Raw genomic sequence first — 21,703 nt, forward strand, 5'->3', positions numbered from 1 at the left:
ACTACGTATGGGTGGTTAACTTTCCAAAACTTACCAACTTTCTTCTGGACTTTTCTTCATCAAGACTAGAGGATAGGCTCTCAAGTTCTTCAACCGAATCTAAGGGATTAGGTACAACATCTTCCAAAAATTCGTTCTTCTCTACACCTTTCGTAACGCTTAACAGAGCACGCAATATTGACAACGTTTCTTCTTGCTTATCAATTAATATTTCCAGTTTAGTGAGAACTGATCTTTGGAAGCATACAAGATAGATAAGAAAATAAGAGAATAACTTATGTATAATCTACGTAATATCTTAAAAATATAAAACCTTACAACATGCTAACAAGAAAATTCAAATAAAACTCGCATAAAATTACGCATCTGCAAAGCAATCACGTGTTGCAGTTAGTTGTGAAGAAAAAAAACATTTCAAACGACACGAAATGAACGTAAATGAAAACGTAACAACAAGACATACAATAATGAATTGTAAGAAAAGCTTGCCTAAGACACCACTGTTTTGTTGAGAATGTCTTTCTCTTGTTGTGCCAGTTGTAAGAATTCCTTGTGAAGAGACGTTGCTTGTATCTACAGAGAAGACGCGTACTGGGTTTAACATATATCTTTATTGCACGCACGAGCGTCATTTAAATTAAGGCACTACAAGTTTCAAAAGTCAAAAACAGAAAGGTGACTAAAATAAAAACCTCGAGAAAGTTTCAATTAGTAGTTTGATCGCAAAAACTTGGAATTAGATTTGAACGAATGTATTTTGATTAAATCATGGTGAATACAACTGCAATTTTAACTATAACTAACATTTTTTCAACTAATTACAACATTTTAAAGGACCAACACCTACAGCACCTGTAGAACATACATAGGCCCTATAATGCAACGATGGACGTAGAAAAACAGTAAATGTACAATACGAATGTTAAAGTTATTTAAAAAGAATCAATCAAAATTATTTCAACATTTTAGTCGACATATTATATGAAAGTTGCTGATTAGTCAGTTCTGATGACAGAAAACTTACCACTACGCTGAGATGGTGTCCTACTAGTAGATGGGGAAGTTATTGCATGATCCTTTGTGTTTAGGATTTCTGGTGCTAGTTCACCGTCATATAAATCTAGATCAACGTTATATTAGTATGAAAAGAGAAATTTTATACATGCATGTTTCTGTAAAAAATTGTCCTCTTGTACAAGGAATATAATTGCGCTTATACCTTTTCCTGCAAGGGAGATCACCTCAGTGTACACCGGCAAATCTAAAAAGCAAAATCACTCATTAGATTTAAATGCAACGTAGCAATGTGTGAAAAACGGCACTCCTTTGAATAAAATAATGGCCTGTTGCATTGCAACTACAGTACTTACTTCTAGAGTTTGTTGATAAGATTTCATTGACGGCTGAAAGAAATTTTGCCTGTAAACAAAAGAAATTGTATGAATTCTGTAGCTTTCCATCTGTCAACCTCCATTAAACTCCTAGGTTTTCGCACAAATGTAGAGGGGATAAATGGTTTAAGTTTCACCAAATTTTTAAAAACAGCCTCTATATGGGCAAGAGACATTTTAGCAGCGCGATTTCCCTTCATCCAAACCATTATCAATTTACGCATAACACCCAGACACAGTTGATACATGCAGTCAATTGGAAATTGTTTTACCATATCAACAGGCAAGTGACAGAAAGGGCTAACAAAGCGATGATGTTCTTTTTGTACCTGCTTTCTAAAGGAAATATTAGTGTGCAATTCTATATTATTATTTTGAGAGTAAGTCACTCGACCAAGTCAGATACCTTTTTGTGTACACTTGTCACAACCAAAATAACCAGTACAAAGTTTTGTACCTTTAACAAGTGCTCTTGCAGGAGCTCATCACAAAAAATGCCCCTTACTGTAACAGTCAGAACCTTCTCCCCATCTTGGACTCCCCTCTCTAGAACACCCTTCAAATCTTCTATAAACTCATCCTAAAACTCCAAGTCTTTTGGCTTGGAGTCACCACATGTTAGGACAATAGGAAACACTAAAACAGGTTTGATATTCAAAACGGCACACAACACTGGCCATACATTTTTGCAGAACTTTTAAACAAAAGAAGCCCATCAACATTTAAAGAGATTTTAAGATGATTAATGTTCTAATGCATCTTAAAGCTCTATTAGCAGCAATCCAGTATTTTTTGTATTGCACCTGGTCACGTTTTATTATGAGATGAACTAAAGTAAATAATAAAATATAACTGTCACTCTATTTATTTTTGATTGATTTAAACATATCCTAATGTTACAACCCATTCCCCCTAAGTGCTGGTGATCACAACATTTAGCAAAATGTTTTAATAAAAAAATGATAATTCTCATTCACAAGTTATGGTAATTTATATGTCTCCTCAACCATTTGTAACTTATTCTCTTCTTTACATGCATGTATCATACCTAACTTATACATAACCCTAAAATTTTAAGTATAACATTATAGTTTACTTGCTAACAACAGCAAATGGAAAATGTTCTAAGCAACTAAATAAAAATGATTTAACTGACATTGCAAGCTTACTAAAGAAATAGGCGAAGTTAATAAACCAATCTAAGAGATAAAAAAGTGGGTTGTAAACTACATATTGTCTTGAATGCAATAATTGGACAAACGATACTTACTAGTATTATAAAGCAACCATGCATTGTTATGAATAAAAATTCAATTACCTCTTCGTAAAATTATATCACTGTTTAAAAACTGCTGTAATTTGCAATACAAACTACAACTATTTTAAGGTTTAAGGCTACGTGATTCTTAATCAAAAACATTTTGTAAATCACATAATCACATAACCATTGAGTTCTATAATAACTGGAGGGGAAACGTCAACCAAATTACTATAAATTATCAGCGCGCGGCCGCGTGGTCAAAAACATGGCGGATTTTGGTTGTCAAAGTCAGCGGAAAGACGTGGGCTCATAAAATGAAATTTTTTTCGCCCACCCGGATTTGACAACCACAATTGCGATTATATAAAATATCAATGCCAAGCACAAAAACTTTAGAAATTTTATCTTTAAAACATGCTGCAAACTTGTTTGGTATACGGATGCTGAAGTAATGTCAGAAAAGGAAACAATTCATGACACCGGTAAGCAACGTAAGATTGTTTACTATTTAAAGTGTTCAGTGTTATGTTTTAAGTCAATACTTGAAGTGTGATGGTATATATTTTGTAAATGTTTTTACTCCTAAGTTATAATTTAAGTTATGTTTATTCAGTCTTATTTGTTCTTTACTTAATCGCTTGCTAGACGAGGCAAAGCAACCAATTCTTATCGAGATATTCGTATCTTAAAACGCCTTGTTTCAACTGAGTTTACCTCCTAGAAATGGAGGATTTTTTCATGATATTTTTCTGAAAATATGAAGCAAATATTAAGAACAGAGCTGTATTGAAATCAAATGCAGTGCAGGATTAATTAATTAACTCTTTGGTACATGTCGTACAATAAAAAATACCTGTCTTAAACAGCTAGCCTGAACAATTTGACAGATTATGGACAATCATGATGATGGTGTGTAAAAGTTTGCTTTATGCTAACAGTTTTAAATGCCATCTGGTGTTTCTGTAAATGAATTGCTTGTTATACAGTGTAGTAAACTGGTTAGTACATCAAAATCAAGATAAAAACTACTTTGTTCAATAATGGGCCAAATTTTGCTCCTACCTTGAAATTTTTGCTCAAGAAAAGCTTATAATGACATGCGTGAAACATTAAATATAGTATTGCATCATCTGACAAAATCCATACGTTTTTCAATTCCAGGTGATTAAAAATTCACATAAAATGTGTTGGTTGCAATGAAGTTGAATGAGGAAGAAGCAAAAATTGATGGCAAAGAACTTTTTATGTCTTATGAAGAATTACGATATTATTTAAAAGAATAAGAATAGCAATCCAGTAAAAGAAGCCACATCTGTCTTCAACATGAGACTTTTCCAATTATGTATAGTTTCTTTGTACGAAATACCATTTTAGAAAACTTGATTTTTTAGTCATTCACTGATATTTTTACCAAAAGACAAAAAGAAAAATTCAAAGGCATAATGTAAAATTCAAAAGTTTATCAAGTTGTTTGAACCTAGAAAAAATAAGTATAGGTACTAGTAATTTGTAAGGACACAAGAGAAAAGTAGTGCAAAAAGGTTAGCATTTTTGAGAATTAATGTTCTTCTTGACATACATTACACAAGGGCCATAATATTATAAATAATTACTGTACAATAACAATTATACAACATGCTAAATATCTTCACCTACATTATAATTATTTAAACAAGTTTGCCTTCATGCAGCAATAAGAAAAGTGTTATGTCAGAGAAACCAATGCACTTTAATTTAAGAAATCGTATTTTCAATGGGAAATTAATGTAGTTCTGTTCAGTAATAGATCCATGGTTGTCAATGACAATCCAGTTTCTAATATCTTGGCTTAAAACAGAACCAGCAACATGATTATAGAATTTCTGAATTTCGTTCTTTTGCTCTTCTAGTTCAAGATATTTTCTTCATAAGGTCTCAGTAGATTTATCAGAATATCATAATACCTTATAAGACACCCAGAATCAATCCTGCCAAAAAAAACTCAAACAAGTTACATACCTACTTATAATATATTTCCAGTGGACTTAAGTCGTAGGGGTAAGCTAACTTTTTCTAACTCCTTTTTGGACGTTTTAACTAAGATTTACCCATCTATTCAAGAAAGACAGTTGCACCAAGCTGTTAACAAACAGTCAAAAACACAAGCAATGCGCATGGGATTATGCATTAAGCTTAACAACACATTGACAGTGTAAAGAATGCCGTTTGATATTTATTTCTAATATAGCTAAAGCATTACTTGGCAAAATATACGTTATTTTACAGTAGATTTACCTCATTTAAATGTGTGTGTCTATTTCACAAAAACCTGAAGCATTTTCAATATTTTATGCTTACGGTATCGTGGTTGTTTTCGCTGGTTGTCATTAATATGAGCAGGAATAAAGATCCGGATTCAGGAGGGAGCGAATGTTAAAAATTTTTCTCAAAGTGGAAGTTTTGACAACCCATTGAACTAAATATAACTGGAAGGCTACCTTCTGATATATCGGTAACACACGAAATGAAGCCAAAATTTTGCGTGATCTGACCTCCAGACACGCGTTTCTGGTAGTCAAATCACGCGAGTTCGGCCTCGCGATGCGTGATTGGAAGGAGTGAGTAAAGAGTCTGAACGAATAAACTACATGTTTTGGCCAAGCTTTAGAAAGGAAAATTACTGAATTTATTTAGTTTTGCTGCGTTTTCTTTTGATATTAATACAGGAAATTTAAGTTTCTTGCCGACCAAATAATTTTTTTACCCAGAAGGCTTACCGATGGCAAAGGATTGTGCTCGGATATTGGCGAAAACTTTCAAATGTAAAAATCCCAATGGGTAAGTGTTTATTCATTGTATTCATAAAGTGTTTACACATTAAATTTATTCATTGTTAAACAAGATTAGCTTATTGAGTCGGTGCCTGTCGCTTGTTTTGCCTTTATTTACGATCTCCCTCGTATATTTTTTTACCGTAGTTGAAAAGACGCAGTGTGAAATATTTGTCTGCGATATGCTTTGTCAGTTGAGTGCTGTGATCGTCTTCGATAACAGCCTCGTTAACACCATCTTCGTGATCTCTGAATAGAGGAAAGGTCGATTCCAGATTAAAATGTTGGCAAACTGCAATAATCATACTGTTCTTCAACTTTGCCCTGTTACTAATATGCTGATTGTCGTTGCCTGTCACCGTTGCTTTGAAAACGTGTTCGCAGAACTCTATACAACGATACACCGCTGTGGATGGAATCTGTAAACCACCGTTGTTCACGAAGTTGACGAAAGCTGACGCTTTTCCAGCTTCATGATATTTTGTGGCAGTATAATCATGGTCATCTACGGATAACGATTTTGGTAAAGGACAAAGGCATCGTTTGCATTCTGGGCAAGATAAATTGTTGACTAACTTCGAAACTATGTATCCTGCAATATAAAATATAACGTTCGAAATAAATTCGCTGTTGCCTTCTTGGAGATGTTGCACCATTGCATTAATTTTATTGTCAGTGTCTTGGGCAGCAGTTTCTTGTGACTGATTATGTAATGTGGGTGAATGTTTTCTTGTACGAAAAAGTGGTATCAGGTTGTTGCAGCCAGTAAAGTCCAAACAGTTTGCATTTTTTGATGCAGTAATGGCATTTCTCATCAACATTTTCGAAGGGCATACTTCATTTGGAGACTGTTGGGGTTGTTGTTCCATCCACCTCTTGAGCGAATGCAGGAAAACAGGAGTTCAATATGGTCCTGTGAATATTTGTAGGTTAAGAGATACTTGAATGGATTGATGGATGAAGAGAGCATCTGTGTTGCCATTGAAATAGTGGATTTGATGCAGGTAACAAACCCAATTACAAATGTTTTGCGCTGAGATGTACAAATTGGTTGAGAGGAAGCTGTGTTGGTTTTTTAATGATAGTAAATATTCTGCTGATGATGATAACACTTCTTGCCATGTTTCCTGACTTGAAAGCCGAAGAGGTGCCTTAAAACCCTTACCCAGTGGATTCCGGGAATTAAGGATGTCAAAAAAGTCGGTCGATAATGCGAATAAATGTCACTGTCCCATTACTGCCAGAGAAATTTGGTTGTTTAGCGGATTTGTCTAAAAACTCAATAGCATTTGCCACAGAGGAGCTCAATGTTTGTGCAGCAAGTCGCACATTCATTTTGTGTTTGTGAAAGTTAAGGTGATTACTCGTAAGTTTGTTTGTTAGGTTTAATCCTTCTTCCATTTGTAGGTTTTGAAGTTGTTCTATGTAACTCCACTTTATAATGTTTTCCTTGCCATCCTTAAAAGAACCAAGTTGGGCCAGTGCATTGCGTGCAAGCTTTAACATATGGCAAGGGTCAAGAATTACAAACACATCTTCGCCAGTAGTTGGATGGGTAAATGAAGACCGCATTTCATCATATGTACCGTTAAAGTTGCAACCAAGACTTTCAAATGTATGAAGATTTACAGCAGTACCATCAGCTGTTACAGACCATACCTTTAAACCTGCCTTTGATGCCTTTTCAAGACATTGTATTACCAATGATGCTTGGTCTTTACCATTGATTTTGTCAACCAAAAAGTACCCAACGGGGCATTTCCAATGACTTCTGGTGCCAACTAATAAAAATACTAGTGCCTCAGAAGCCAATTTCTCTGTTTTATGATTAGGGAGTGTATCTCCAAGATTAACAAACCCTGAATACTGGTCATCTTCTGGATTCCATATTGTTTGTTTTCGTATTGACATTGCATCAATAACCAAACAGCAGTCTCTGGAATTTGGGGAAGCAGCAACTTCATTTGATAGTGATTGGAATGCATCTTTAATGAAACCAGGGTCACATTTCATGGACGCAGACCATTTTTTCATCAAAGATGGATTGGGTAGTGGAACAATGGATCGAACATATTTATAAGCTTTTGGAGAATAAAAATATAAAGTAAGTGCAAATTCTTTGATTTCATCAGAGTATCTTCTGCCTGAACGAGGACATTTTAAATTATCTCTAATATTGTATAAAAATCCCAACTGAGTATCATTGAAAGTGGACAAAAGACTTTCTGCCTCTTTTGAATTGATCACCAACTTATCTTTTAAAATCTTGACAACTTCACCCATGGTTTCAACCTTTTGTTTTGTGCGTCTCAGTTGTTGTTGCAAGTTTCGAATTTTTTGTTGAAGCTTATTTTTAAACAAATCTCTTTTTTCTTCTGTAGATGTTTTGGAGATTTTTTTGGGTGGAGAAGTTTCATCAACGGAATCAGAGGTAGCTGCAAAAGGTCTTTTATTTGAAAGCTCGAGTCTATTCAGCAGTGCGTTTGAGTGGGTTGTAGAAGTTGAAACATTTTGAACATGCAAGCTATTGGACATGGATGGTATGGCATACTTTTTTAGTCGGCATTTGCCATTTTGTGAGGGGGGGACAATGTAGTCAGTTAGTTGAAAATGGTCACTGCATATACGATGTGCACTTTTTGCTGTCCATGGTACTTCAAGATGGTTTACTTGTTGAACAAAATGCTCCCATAATTTTATGGCTGCCTTGTTTTTCATGGGAAATCTGTAATACATATAAATATTCATGATCTAGTATTTTAAATATTATACTTCCAGTAATTTCACTACAAATCCTTGTCCAGTTAAATAAAGTTGTAAGCCCTGTACTAACAATATGATACCAGTTATATCTACTTTACACTTTTACTGTGAAAAAGTATTATTTTATTGCAATTGTGACCAGCGAAACAAATAAATACTGTATATGACTAAACTGTCAAAATATAGAATTTATATATGTTAGTATTTAACTGAATTTTATTAAAATTTCATTTTTGTAGTTGAAGCATGTTTAATCTTTCCAAATTGCAGTTTTGTTTGATGTCATTTTTTCAACTTATGTATTGGAATTTTACCTGTGAAAAGCAACAGTTTCTGCACCTATGTGGTGAGAAATAGCCCTGTTCCTGCACCCAATTATCACACATGTAAGTGGCATGTTTACTGAACAATCCTGAATACTTATCTTTGTCCTAAAGACGACAATTATGCAGTGAAAAATAACTTTTGTTTGCAAAATCAAGGAAATATACGCTCTAACGTTAAAAAAAGGACTGGGGTGAGAAGAAGCTATACTTGTTTTTCTTCGTAAATATTACTTTAAAACATAATTTTGCTAACGTTCTGTTATGTTAATGTCATTATTGGTTTAACGTTTTTTAAGAAATTTTTAAAACAATACCATGCAAATTTGCAAGATGTCAAAATCGCATTTGTCGAGGCTTGTTAAGTTTGTTTTTTCAAAAGGCACGATTGCTTGATTGATCTATTACCGTAATCAAACTTACTATAAATGACCTGGAAAATTTACATTTTTTGCAATTTACTTCCAGTTTTTTTTCATAGTTTTTGCAAAATCCGCTGTCAAAATGACTAAAACACTGACATATTTTGTTTTGGTCGTGTTTATCACAAGCGTGGAAAGACTGGGAACGATACTGTCGACTTAGGCTTCAAATTTCCGGGCGAAGGTAGCCTTCCAGTTATATTTAGTTCAATGCATTGAGCTCTATAAGACCTGGAGGGTCAAAGGGGCCTGGGCCTCGTGGTCAAAAACATGGCGGATTTTGGTGGTCAAAGTCAGCGGAGAGACGCGGGCTCATGAAATGAAAACTTTTTCGCCCCTCCGGATTTGACCACCACAATTGCGTGTTTATAGACATAACAATAAATATCAAAACATTTGTTGCGAAGTCTTATTTGAATACTTGTATTGCAAAAAATGCCGCAATCTTGTGTTGTACATGGATGCAAAAATAGTGCAAGAAAAACAAACTTTTCATGGCACCGGTATGCAATATAATATTGTTCATTATTTCTCAAAACAAAGCACTTCGTTTTTGTAATTTTGTCGTTTGATGGCGTGATACCATTTCGTTTGTAGTTTTTAATTTTTAAAGCATAATCTTTAATTTAAATTGTATTTATCTCAAACTTTCTGCTCATTATAGCTTTCCAGATGTAGCAAAACACCCACATCTTTTGGAGATGTGGGTGTTAGCATTAAGCAAAACTCTCGAACTATGAATGAGTTTGCCCCAAAGAAATGGAGTCGGATTTGTTCAGAACATTTTTCTGACCATATGAAGGAAACAGTCGGGAATAGAGTTGTGTTAAAACTGAATGCGGTGCCAACTATATTCAAAAATGCTGTGGTATGTATCATACAATAGAAGTATCTAAATTTAAAATGTGTCCTTAAAGCTTTGTTTTTGCACAATTTGACAGAATATAGACTACAGTGATGAAGGGCTAAAGGTTTACTAGATGCTGCTAGTTATATAGAAACACAACTCAATATTCCTGTGAATGAAGTATGTATTGGAAAATCTATTGTAAGTGAGGGGTTGAATTTGAAAAAAGCCTTGTGCCCATGCCAGATTTAGTCATGGATGATAATCAAATAAATTTGACCCAGGATGACTGTACTATTGAAGAACATGATAATCAGGTGATCAATTTCAACTGTTTATTGCATGATCATACATACAGTTGTCAATCTCCTTATAGACTGAAGCGTCAGTTAGAGGAGGTCATTGAGAAAGCTGAGTCACTTAAGAAAAAACTTAAGAACAGCAGGATGCAAAATGGTAGACTGAGAATGAAAGTCAATGATATGTCTTCTGTTGTTTCTAGTTTAACAGAGGAAGGTTTTGTTAATGTTGATCAGGCTGAAATTCTTAACAATACCCTTTCAGGAGTGTCAAGGGATATATTTAATAGGTTAACACATGAAGATAAAACATGTGTTTCCTACCCTCCTGAGCTAAGATCATTTGCTCTTACATTGAAATTTTATTCCAGAAAAGCTTATGACTATGTACGTGAAAAGTTTAATTTAGCATTGCCTCATCCAAGAACAATCCGCACTTGGTATAATCCAATTGATGGTGATCCAGGATTCACTCGAGATGCATTTGTTGCACTGAAATTTAAGGCTGAAGAAGCTAAAAAGAAAGGAGAATACCTTCTATGTGCCTTAATGTTGGATGAAATGGCAATTCGCAAACATGTTGAGTTTGATGGAGACAAAGTCTTTGGCTTTGTTGACATGGGAACTGGCATAAATGATGATGACTCACTGCCTGAAGCAACAGAAGCCTTAGTATATATGGCTGTTGCTCTTGATTCGTCGTGGAAAGTTCCTGTTGGTTACTTTCTAACTGATGGCATTTCTGGACAGATGAAAGCAGACCTGTCTAGAGAATGTATTGCCAGACTACATGATGTTGGTGTTAGAGTCACCAGCTTAACTGCTGATGGTCCATCTTCTCATCAAACAATGATGAAGATTCTTGGAGCAAAACTCTCTCCAGATAATTTTCAAGCATACTTTTTGCATCCATGTGATTCACGTTTAAAAATTTATACTTTTTTAGATGTATGTCACATGATCAAATTGGTGAGAGGTGCATTGACCCAATTGGGAGAATTGAAGGATGCAAACAATAACCTGATAAGGTGGGATTATTTGATTAAACTAGTTGAGCTGCAGGAGTCAGAGGGTTTGCGCTTAGCAAACAAGCTTCGCTCCTGTCATATTCATTGGCATTCACAAAAAATGAAAGTCAATCTAGCTGTGCAAGCACTCAGTTCTAGTGTAGCTGATGCATTAGAATATTGTGAAGGTATGTTAAAACTTCAACAGTTTAAAGGATGCGGTGCAACTGTGCACTTTATTCGTATATTTGATCGCTTGTTTGATGTTCTTAACTCTAGAAATCCCATAGCTAAGAACTACAAGGCACCAATTAGAATGTGCAATTATACGTACATAAAGGATTTTTTAAATCAAGCTGTAGATTACATAAGAGAATTGAAGACTGCTGATGGCAAGTCAATTCTCTTGCATAAGAAAAAAACTGGATTTCTCGGATTCCTCATGTGCATTGATGCCGTTAAGGAATTAGCAGAGGAACTCGTTGTTTCGGAGAAACCAGTTCTCAGGTATTTGTTGACGTACAAAATGAGTCAAGATCACTTAGAGCTTTTCTTTTCAGCTGTACGAGCGGCGGGTGGATGGAATAACAATCCAACACCACGTCAGTTTAAAGCTGCATACAAGCAACTATTGATGAGACATAACATCAAAGGAGGACATGGAAACTGTATTGCTCAAGATAGCACTGAAATCTTGACAAAAGTAAATGATCGTTGCGAGACAAATGAAATATCGGCAGATATTTCTGATGTGACAACGGCAAGACGATATGATATGAAGTTGCGACAACCAATTGAAGAAGAGCATGACTATTGTGACGTGCCCAACTTCATTGCTTTGTCTGAGTATAAGGAAGCAGCTATTTCTTACATTGCTGGCTATGTTGTTAAAATGGTTGCAAGAAAGATCACTTGCCAAGATTGTATTGCTGCTTTGCATACATCGACAAACAGGGCTCCAGAGCTCTTTGTGTCTTGGAAGACTCATGGTGGCCTAAAAATACCAACAGATGATCTTCTAAAAGTGTGTCATGAGACCGAGAAATGCGTTATGCGAATGATTAATTCTTGCAACGGAAGTTTGCCACATTGTTCGCATATCACAGGTGCAATCTCCAACACTGTTTTAACTGAATGTGTGGAGAGAAACGTTTTTAGTTCATTGAACCAGCATGTACATGATTCTGTTGTTACAGAAGATCATATCTTAAAGTTGATTAAATGTTGTAGTGACGCTTTCGTGAAGATACGAATGCATCATCTGTGTAAGACAGAGAACCATAAAATTCAAGGAAATAAAATCAGAAAAAAACTGAACAAACTAGTATTGTTCAAACATCAGTAGAATTTAAAACAATTACTCGTGTGAACGTATTAGTTATGTTCACGTGAATGTTACATGGGTGTTACTGGGCACATTTGTGCTTTCTAGGTCCCATGGCTTTACTTACGTACGTGTTACATGGGTGTTACTGGGCACATTTGTGCTTTCTAGGTCCCATGGCTTTACGCACGTACGTGTTATATGGGTGTTACTGGGCACATTTGTGCTTTCTAGGTCCCATATGTCTGTTACAAGACATAATAATTCCATATGTCTTTCGGACACGAAGCGTCTTAGCAAATAGAATGCAAAAGTAACTGCGATAATGCATCTTTAAAGTTATTTATCGTTACCAAGTAAGTTAATCCATGTTCTCTAATATTCAAAAGGTTATTTTGCTAAAAATTAATTTGAGTTTTATTTTTTATGCTGGCATGTGTTTCTGCATTCTCGAGATATACACGCGTGCAGACCACGCACTTTAAATTACTCTTGGTCTAGGAGGCGGGAAAATTTAAATAGTCGTTTTTTGAAATTTGACAAGTCTTTGTTTTGGTAAGTCGATTTTTTTACTATTGCCTTTTTTATCCTTGTCATTCTCGCTTTTACAATGCTTTTCTGTAATTCACATATTTAGTCGAAATATATCGGTGCTGTATTATATTTAACACAAAAAGCGCGTTTTTTCGGGCAACTTATTTTTATGTTCAACATCGGTGTTGCTTGTTTTTTAGTCTCGCAAACACAGTTAAAATAAAAGAGAAGTAAGCATTCATGCTACTGTTTTGTTAATAAATCATATGTTCAAATACTAATGTTAAACATAAACTTATACAAAGAAATTACTTAATCTCTTTGTATAGTGGCAGAAGGAAAGAAAAACGAACGTGTAATGGGTATGTTTTGTGAGTTATATTTTTCAGTTTAACTATTTGTTGTTCTTACACTTAATATACTTGCAGAAGTTGATGATGCTACAGACAAACAAAAGAGACCACAAAAAGAAAAAGTCATGTGGTCATCCTATGGTATCTCTACCAATTCTCATACCACTAAAAAAACTTCCAGTAGTGCCAGTACAATCACATTGAAATTGGAAATGAAATATAAATAAACAACAAAGAAATAAGAATGACAACCCTATTCTGTACTGCAAACTGTAAAATACTTATTATATTTTTGAAATGTTAGGTTTTACAGTGAAAACATTCAAATACATTTGAAGTCTGCAATAGATAATATTTTCCAATTGCAGCATATGAAGAAGAGAGCACTACAAGTGGTGGGGACTGGTGGTGGTCCATCCAAAAGTATGACTTTAATCGTTTTCTACAGAATATTTTTAATCCTACTTCATTTATATTATTGTAATACTTTATTATTTTACAGATAGAAGAAACAAATTTAATGGTATGATGTAATATATTGCAATTCATTAAAGACTTTGTTGTAATAACTTATATTTTAATAGACAATACTTTTCAATTGCAGCACATGAAGAGGAAGGCACTACAAGTGTGGTGGGGACTGGTGGTGGTCCATCCCAAAGTATGACTTTAATCTTTTTCTACTGAATATTTTAACCCTAATTGATTTACTGAATATTTACTGAATATATACTGAATATTTTTAACCCTACATCTTCAGAGTCATTTGACTCTGAAGATGACTACCACTAAGGTTGTCGAAACATCAGTCAACAACAACAAAAACAGTCCTTCTCAGGACTATACCAACCTGGACGATCTACATTTACAAACATGTAATGATACTCCCGGGTTCAAACCATTTACTTTATATTGCAATTCATTAAAGACTTTGTTGTAATAACTTATATTTTAATAGACAATATTTTCCAATTGCAGCACATGAAGAGAAAAGCACTACAAGTGTGGTGGGGACTGGTGGTGGTCCATCCCAAAGTATGACATTAATATTTTTCTACTGAATATGTTTAAAATGTTTTTAAATATAAAAATTTTTTATGACCCTACTTGATTAATAATATTTTAACATTGTATTATCTTTGTTACATTACAGATAGAAGAAACAAATTTCATGGTATGGTACATAATATCATTATTTGTTAAAAACTTTGTTGTAAGAATTACAATTTTTTCAATTTCCATAGGCAGATGTCAGAAGTGTGGTCTTTTGGTCACCACATAACTGAGCAGAGCAAGTAGGTTCACATTTTGTAGTATAGACTTTGTTAATATAACAATCTGAAACATTAATATTTTTAGAATGATGTGTCGATATTGCAGGGCATTCAACAAACATGCCCTATTTTAGCCAGAAAATTTTATTTCAAAAAGTGTCAAATGTTTGATAATAGGTAATTGCCCAAATTTTAAATTATGACCAATCAATTTAATCATGAAGGCAGTTAAAGAAAATATTTACCAACATTTGTAGTTAAGGTGAGTATTGCTGTTTTTAAAAATCGTTAAATATTGACATCTTAGATTTTTGCAGGTTTTAATCACCAGCTATATAACCGACAAGATTACATCTCAAAATTTAAAACAACTTTACTGATTTCTATCAAAAATATTCAAAGTTTCTTACCTTGAATTTTATTCGTAATATCAATCTACATGTGCCGTGATACTTCTACGCCATGTTTTCGTAAAAACACATAAATCAGGAGGGAGTGAATATTGAAAAACATTTTCAAAGTGGAAGTTTTGACCACCAAAATCCGCCATTACCGCCATGTTTTTGACCACGCGGCCGCGCGCTAATAATTTATACTAATTTTGTTGACGTTTCCCCTCCAGTTATTATAGAACTCAATGGTTCAATGTGACAACCAAAATCCGCCATTACCGCCAAGTTTTTGACCACGGGGTCCAGGCCCCTTTGCCCCTCCAGTTATTATAGAGCTCAATGCACATAACCCCATGTTAAAAAATATTAATCATCACCGCTTATCATTCAGTCAGTTAATATAATTCCAGATATGCTAAAACGTGATATTTACGTAAGATTTCAGACATAAAACAGAATTTTGAGAATAAAATTCATACGATAATACATCGGGAATTCAAAGATCACAAAAAATTGTAATCATTAAATTTAATAAGTAATTTTTGAATTAAAAACATCAGTCGCGTGAATGATTTGAAATACCCTAGATCCGCCCCTGCATGTTATGACAATAAAACCATACGTACTGATGAATACCATATCCAAATGCTATAGCAAGGTGTAGTGATAATATTATCGTTATAAAATAAACATAGAAATTAAAACTAAGTATAAACTAAGCTTAGTAAATTTATTTGTTCCTACACCAATATACCTGGACTCATAAAGTCACGGCAAAAGTAACATACGACAATCTCTAGATTATAAAGAATGATAAAGTAAAGGTACTTACCACAAATTTAAGCATTGAAACATATTTTAGATCATAACTGCCTCTAAACTTGGAAAGCGAGCTGTACATTATCTTGCCTGGACAATTATTAGGCAAATTCGATTCTTGCACGAGCGATTTTCAAATGAACACGAACGCCGATATTTTACAGGTATCGAGATAACTTTGATGTCAAATTGATTTAAAGAACTTGTGTTATCCATGACAGATATTTCAGATCAGTAAAACGTCGCGAAATGCTTTAAATATTCGAAAATCCTTGTTGGTAAACGTTACCCGCCATACATTTTTATTGTAATTTGAATCTCTAGTGGGTAACCGGAAGTGCATTTTGCACATATATTTAGGCTTCACATTTAGAAACAAAAGCTCAAAATAATTCGCGATTTCGCTGCCAAGCAAGAAACCCGATGTAGTGTTCATCGCAGAAACAAAGCTGACATGATACTTGTAATCTTGAGATATCTGAGTATAACATTGTTTATAAAAACAGAGCTTTTGGACCACATGGAGGTGGTGTATATGTCCATATATAAAAAAATTCTATTCAGTTTACAGTTCTTGACTAATTTAGTTCGACCACGTTTGAGGCTTTTTGGGTTGAAATTTTGCCAATCTACTAGTTATAAACTAATTAGTTAATTCAATTGCAGCAATGGACAATTTTACATTCTTGGTGTGAAGTCGTTTTGAATTGTGCTTTTAATAAACTTAACTTTTGCCATGTTACGGATCAATTCTGGTTACCAGAAACAGCTTGAAATATACCTAAATGATACAACCGAACATCGGACATGATCTTAACAAATCTTTATAGTTTCTACAATAAGAATTCTATCTCAGCTTTCCTTCGTTTAATTTATCAGAATATAATGTAATGTAATCTTATCAAGGCGTGAGATTTACTTTTCCCAAAATTTAAGCCAACGAGCGCCTATTTTGTCTTATTCAACTTAAACAAGCAAATGAAACAAAAGTTCCACAATCTGATTTGTGAATTTTCATGTATAAGACGAACTCTTAATTATGGAGCTAAGGTTTTTTTTAGCAAACTCCCAAAATACCAAAGAAACGGTAATAAAATTTAAACATGTTTATGAAAACAACAAAAATCCTAAGGCGTATCTTTGCTTTACATAACAATTAACTTTTAAAAAACACTTGAGAAAAACGACAATTTGTTTGAGAGCAAACATGTTTCGACATTATCAGAATGCCATCTTCAGTGCAGAATGATTAGTGATAAGTAATATGATACATGATATGATATGAGTAAATTAATTACAATGAGTATTAAGTATTAATAACTATAACGTAAGTTCTAAAAATAAGTATTAAGAATTTATAACAAAAGTATTATTATAAAGTAAATATAGTGTTGTAGTGGTGAACTTGGATATTTAAATCGGGATTAGTTTTATTAATGTGTAGAGCTTCCTTGATTTTGAGTGAGAAAGTGGATTGATCAGTGTCGATGATTTTAAAACAGGAAGGTGAGAATTTGTTTTTACATGAAGGAGAGGCTTGAAGATGTTTGTAGATAGTGGAGTTTTGTCTGTGTGAGTATGTTCCTTTATCCTGGTAGATAATTGGCGAGAAGTTTCACCAATATAACGGGAATTACATCCCGCACATGAAAATTGATAAACTACCATAGATTTGGAAAGTTCGGGAAGTGGGTCTTTAAACGAAAATAAAGATTTTATTTTGAAAGATGTGAAAATAAGTTTAACGTCAATGTCAGTGCAGTAGCGTTTAATGATTTGTGTGAGTTTGCGTTGTGTGTGTCGTGAGTAATCACCTATGTAAGGTAGTTTGAAATAACGTTTATTGTCAGGTTGTTGTATATCGTTAGTGTTAGTTGTGGAGTTAGATGAGTCAGTGCTTTTCTTGTTGTCCAAATAGTGTTGTATAGTGTTGTTGATGAAATGAAAAGGAAAAGAATTACGTTGGAGAGTGAATATTAGTTTCTTTAAATCACGTTGAAAGCCGATGTCTGTGTTGTTGAGTTTCCGTGCTCTGTCGGTCAGTGTTCGTATCAGTCCAATTTTGTAATTTAATGGTGTGAAACTAAAAAGTTAGTCAGTAGTCCTGTATATGTTGGTTTGTGGTACGTAGAGGTCATACAGTTTTCATGTGATTTAGTTAGTAAGATGTCAAGAAAGGGTAACTGATTGTCTTGTTCGGTTTCGTATGTAAAGTTTATGCTTTGATGTTGTTTGTTGATGTATTCGTAAAGAGTAATGCTTCGTCTTTGTTATGAAAAATACAAAAATGTCGTCAACGTATCTGCGGTAAAATAAAGGTTTGTTGTTGCTGTAGTTATTTAACCAGTTTCGTTCGTGAAAACCCATGAAAATGTTGGCTAGAATGGGTGCCAAGGGTGAGCCCATACTTACCCCGTCAATTTGGTCGTAGTACTTACCGTTAAATAAAAATGAGTCTCGGCCGTAGTGATGTTAAACAATAGTTTTAGTTCTGTTCTGCTCATTTTGAATGTAGGGTTGTTGGTAAAAATTAAATCAATAGCAATGTCTATGGTTTCGGTCAGTGGTATGTTGGTAAAAGGCTTTCAACGTCAAAAGAAATAAAGAATTTGTCATGTGGAGCGTTAGTGTTAAAAGATAAAAAATCATCGATAAAACTAAAAGAATCTTTAGCAGAATGGTCATTAGGTATTAGAGGTTGGAGTAAAGAGCTGAGGTATTTGGCTAATTTGTAGTTATACGAATTGATTGAAGAATTTATAGGTCTGATAGGAGGTATGTCATTGATATTGTTTAATTTATGAAGTTTAGGTAAACCATATAATCGAGCTGGCTGTGAACCTCTAGGGTACATTTCTTGAAATGATTTTTCGTCTATAGAGTTTTTTTTCTTTAAGTTACGTAGCAGTCGTTGTAACTTTGCTTCACGGGAAATTGTAGGATCATGATCGAGTGGTTTGAACTTAGATAAATTGTTAATTATAGTGAGGCAAGAGTTAATGTATACCTGACGATCCATAATGACTACACCATTGCCTTTGTCAGGTTTAAGAACAATGATTTTGTCATTATTACGAATGTTCCTTAGAATTTTATGTTTCTTCAGGTCTTTAGGAGTTGGATGGTAGGAAGTTACGTACGTGTGTGCCAAGTGACCAAGTTCCGTTTTAGTATTGAATAGTCCTCCTGTTTGATAAGTTTATTTCTTAATGAATAGTGGATTCGTTCGAATGTTGCGAGAATGTCGGAGGAGTGGATTTTTGGAGGTTTGATGCTGAAGTTGAGACCGTTTTTTAAAGCGTTAAGTTCATCTTCACTTAGCTTTACAGATGATAGGTTGGTGACAGTGTCTTTATGAGTGAATGGTATAGCCTTGTTTTTGGTCAAATTATTTAGTTTCTTACGGTGTGTCGAAAATATTTTGTTTAGTTGTTTGTCGACATTCTTTTTGAGGGCTTTATTCAAGATATGCCAGTCAATTGGGTTAAGAAAGCTTTTGATTTCTTCTGTTTTGTTCGTCAGGTCCCTATCCAGTGTCCGTAGTTCTTTAGATCTCTTCGTTATCGCAGTTCGTAGTAAACGCTTTCAAATGTGGTATGCATCTCGATTGTCAACATTAGGCAGTGGAAAACACAGGAACTTTGGAAAAACTCCAAGTGAATTGCAATCTTTAAGGAAGGCGACATCAAGTTCAGCCTTGCGTTTCTTAGTTGTAAGCTTTTCATAATTTCGAAAATCCGACAAGGAAACCTTTCCATGATAATTTTGTGCTAAGTCGTAGATAATATTACCATAATTTCTAATTAGCAGCAATTTTAAAAAACACTTGAGAAAAACGACGATTTTTTTGAGAGCAAACATGTTTCGACATTATCAGAATGCCATCTTCAGTGCAGAATGATTAGTGTTAAGTAATATGATACATAATATGATATGAGTAAATTAATTACAATGAGTATTAAGTATTAATAACTATAACGTAAGTTCTAAAAATAAGTATTAAGAATTTATAACAAAAGTATTATTATAAAGTAAATATAGTGTTGTAGTGGTGAACTTGGATATTTAAATCGGGATTAGTTTTATTAATGTGTAGAGCTTCCTTGATTTTGAGTGAGAAAGTGGATTGATCAGTGTCGATGATTTTAAAACAGGAAGGTGAGAATTTGTTTTACATGAAGGAGAGGCTTGAAGATGTTTGTAGATAGTGGAGTTTTGTCTGTGTGAGTATGTTCCTTTATCCTGGTAGATAATTGGCGAGAAGTTTCACCAATATAACGGGAATTACATCCCGCACATGAAAATTGATAAACTACCATAGATTTGGAAAGTTCGGGAAGTGGGTCTTTAAACGAAAATAAAGATTTTATTTTGAAAGATGTGAAAATAAGTTTAACGTCAATGTCAGTGCAGTAGCGTTTAATGATTTGTGTGAGTTTGCGTTGTGTGTGTCGTGAGTAATCACCTATGTAAGGTAGTTTGAAATAACGTTTATTGTCAGGTTGTTGTATATCGTTAGTGTTAGTTGTGGAGTTAGATGAGTCAGTGCTTTTCTTGTTGTCCAAATAGTGTTGTATAGTGTTGTTGATGAAATGAAAAGGAAAAGAATTACGTTGGAGAGTGAATATTAGTTTCTTTAAATCACGTTGAAAGCCGATGTCTGTGTTGTTGAGTTTCCGTGCTCTGTCGGTCAGTGTTCGTATCAGTCCAATTTTGTAATTTAATGGTGTGAAACTAAAAAAGTTAGTCAGTAGTCCTGTATATGTTGGTTTGTGGTACGTAGAGGTCATACAGTTTTCATGTGATTTAGTTAGTAAGATGTCAAGAAAGGGTAACTGATTGTCTTGTTCGGTTTCGTATGTAAAGTTTATGCTTTGATGTTGTTTGTTGATGTATTCGTAAAAGAGTAATGCTTCGTCTTTGTTATGAAAAATACAAAAAATGTCGTCAACGTATCTGCGGTAAAATAAAGGTTTGTTGTTGCTGTAGTTATTTAACCAGTTTCGTTCGTGAAAACCCATGAAAATGTTGGCTAGAATGGGTGCCAAGGGTGAGCCCATACTTACCCCGTCAATTTGGTCGTAGTACTTACCGTTAAATAAAAATGAGTCTCGGCCGTAGTGATGTTAAACAATAGTTTTAGTTCTGTTCTGCTCATTTTGAATGTAGGGTTGTTGGTAAAATTAAATCAATAGCAATGTCTATGGTTTCGGTCAGTGGTATGTTGGTAAAAGGCTTTCAACGTCAAAAGAAATAAAGAATTTGTCATGTGGAGCGTTAGTGTTAAAAGATAAAAATCATCGATAAAACTAAAAGAATCTTTAGCAGAATGGTCATTAGGTATTAGGGTTGGAGTAAAGAGCTGAGGTATTTGGCTAATTTGTAGTTATACGAATTGATTGAAGAATTTATAGGTCTGATAGGAGGTATGTCATTGATATCGTTTAATTTATGAAGTTTAGGTAAACCATATAATCGAGCTGGCTGTGAACCTCTAGGGTACATTTCTTGAAATGATTTTTCGTCTATAGAGTTTTTTCTTTAAGTTACGTAGCAGTCGTTGTAACTTTGCTTCACGGGAAATTGTAGGATCATGATCGAGTGGTTTGAACTTAGATAAATTGTTAATTATAGTGAGGCAAGAGTTAATGTATACCTGACGATCCATAATGACTACACCATTGCCTTTGTCAGGTTTAAGAACAATGATTTTGTCATTATTACGAATGTTCCTTAGAATTTTATGTTTCTTCAGGTCTTTAGGAGTTGGATGGTAGGAAGTTACGTACGTGTGTGCCAAGTGACCAAGTTCCGTTTTTAGTATTGAATAGTCCTCCTGTTTGATAAGTTTATTTCTTAATGAATAGTGGATTCGTTCGAATGT

At 34.2% G+C, this 21,703-nt stretch overlaps 2 long non-coding RNA genes across 2 annotated transcripts; one reads left to right on the forward strand and one right to left on the reverse strand.

Moving 5' to 3' along the window:
• Positions 1-470: 470 nt before the first annotated feature.
• Positions 471-1,230, reverse strand: LOC124448510. Its single transcript, XR_006949084.1, has 3 exons — positions 1,220-1,230; positions 1,025-1,120; positions 471-573 (listed from the first exon to the last, which is right to left on the reverse strand). It is a non-coding gene; the product is annotated as an uncharacterized LOC124448510 (long non-coding RNA).
• An 11,839-nt stretch (positions 1,231-13,069) lies between these two features.
• On the forward strand, positions 13,070-13,757 carry LOC124448546. The gene is made up of 4 exons (XR_006949130.1): positions 13,070-13,211; positions 13,311-13,343; positions 13,410-13,475; positions 13,703-13,757. It is a non-coding gene; the product is annotated as an uncharacterized LOC124448546 (long non-coding RNA).
• The last annotated feature ends 7,946 nt before the right edge of the window (positions 13,758-21,703 follow it).

This window comes from Xenia sp. Carnegie-2017, unplaced genomic scaffold, assembly GCF_021976095.1.
Source record: "Xenia sp. Carnegie-2017 unplaced genomic scaffold, XeniaSp_v1 HiC_scaffold_23, whole genome shotgun sequence".
In the NCBI taxonomy this organism is placed as follows: domain Eukaryota; kingdom Metazoa; phylum Cnidaria; class Anthozoa; order Malacalcyonacea; family Xeniidae; genus Xenia; species Xenia sp. Carnegie-2017.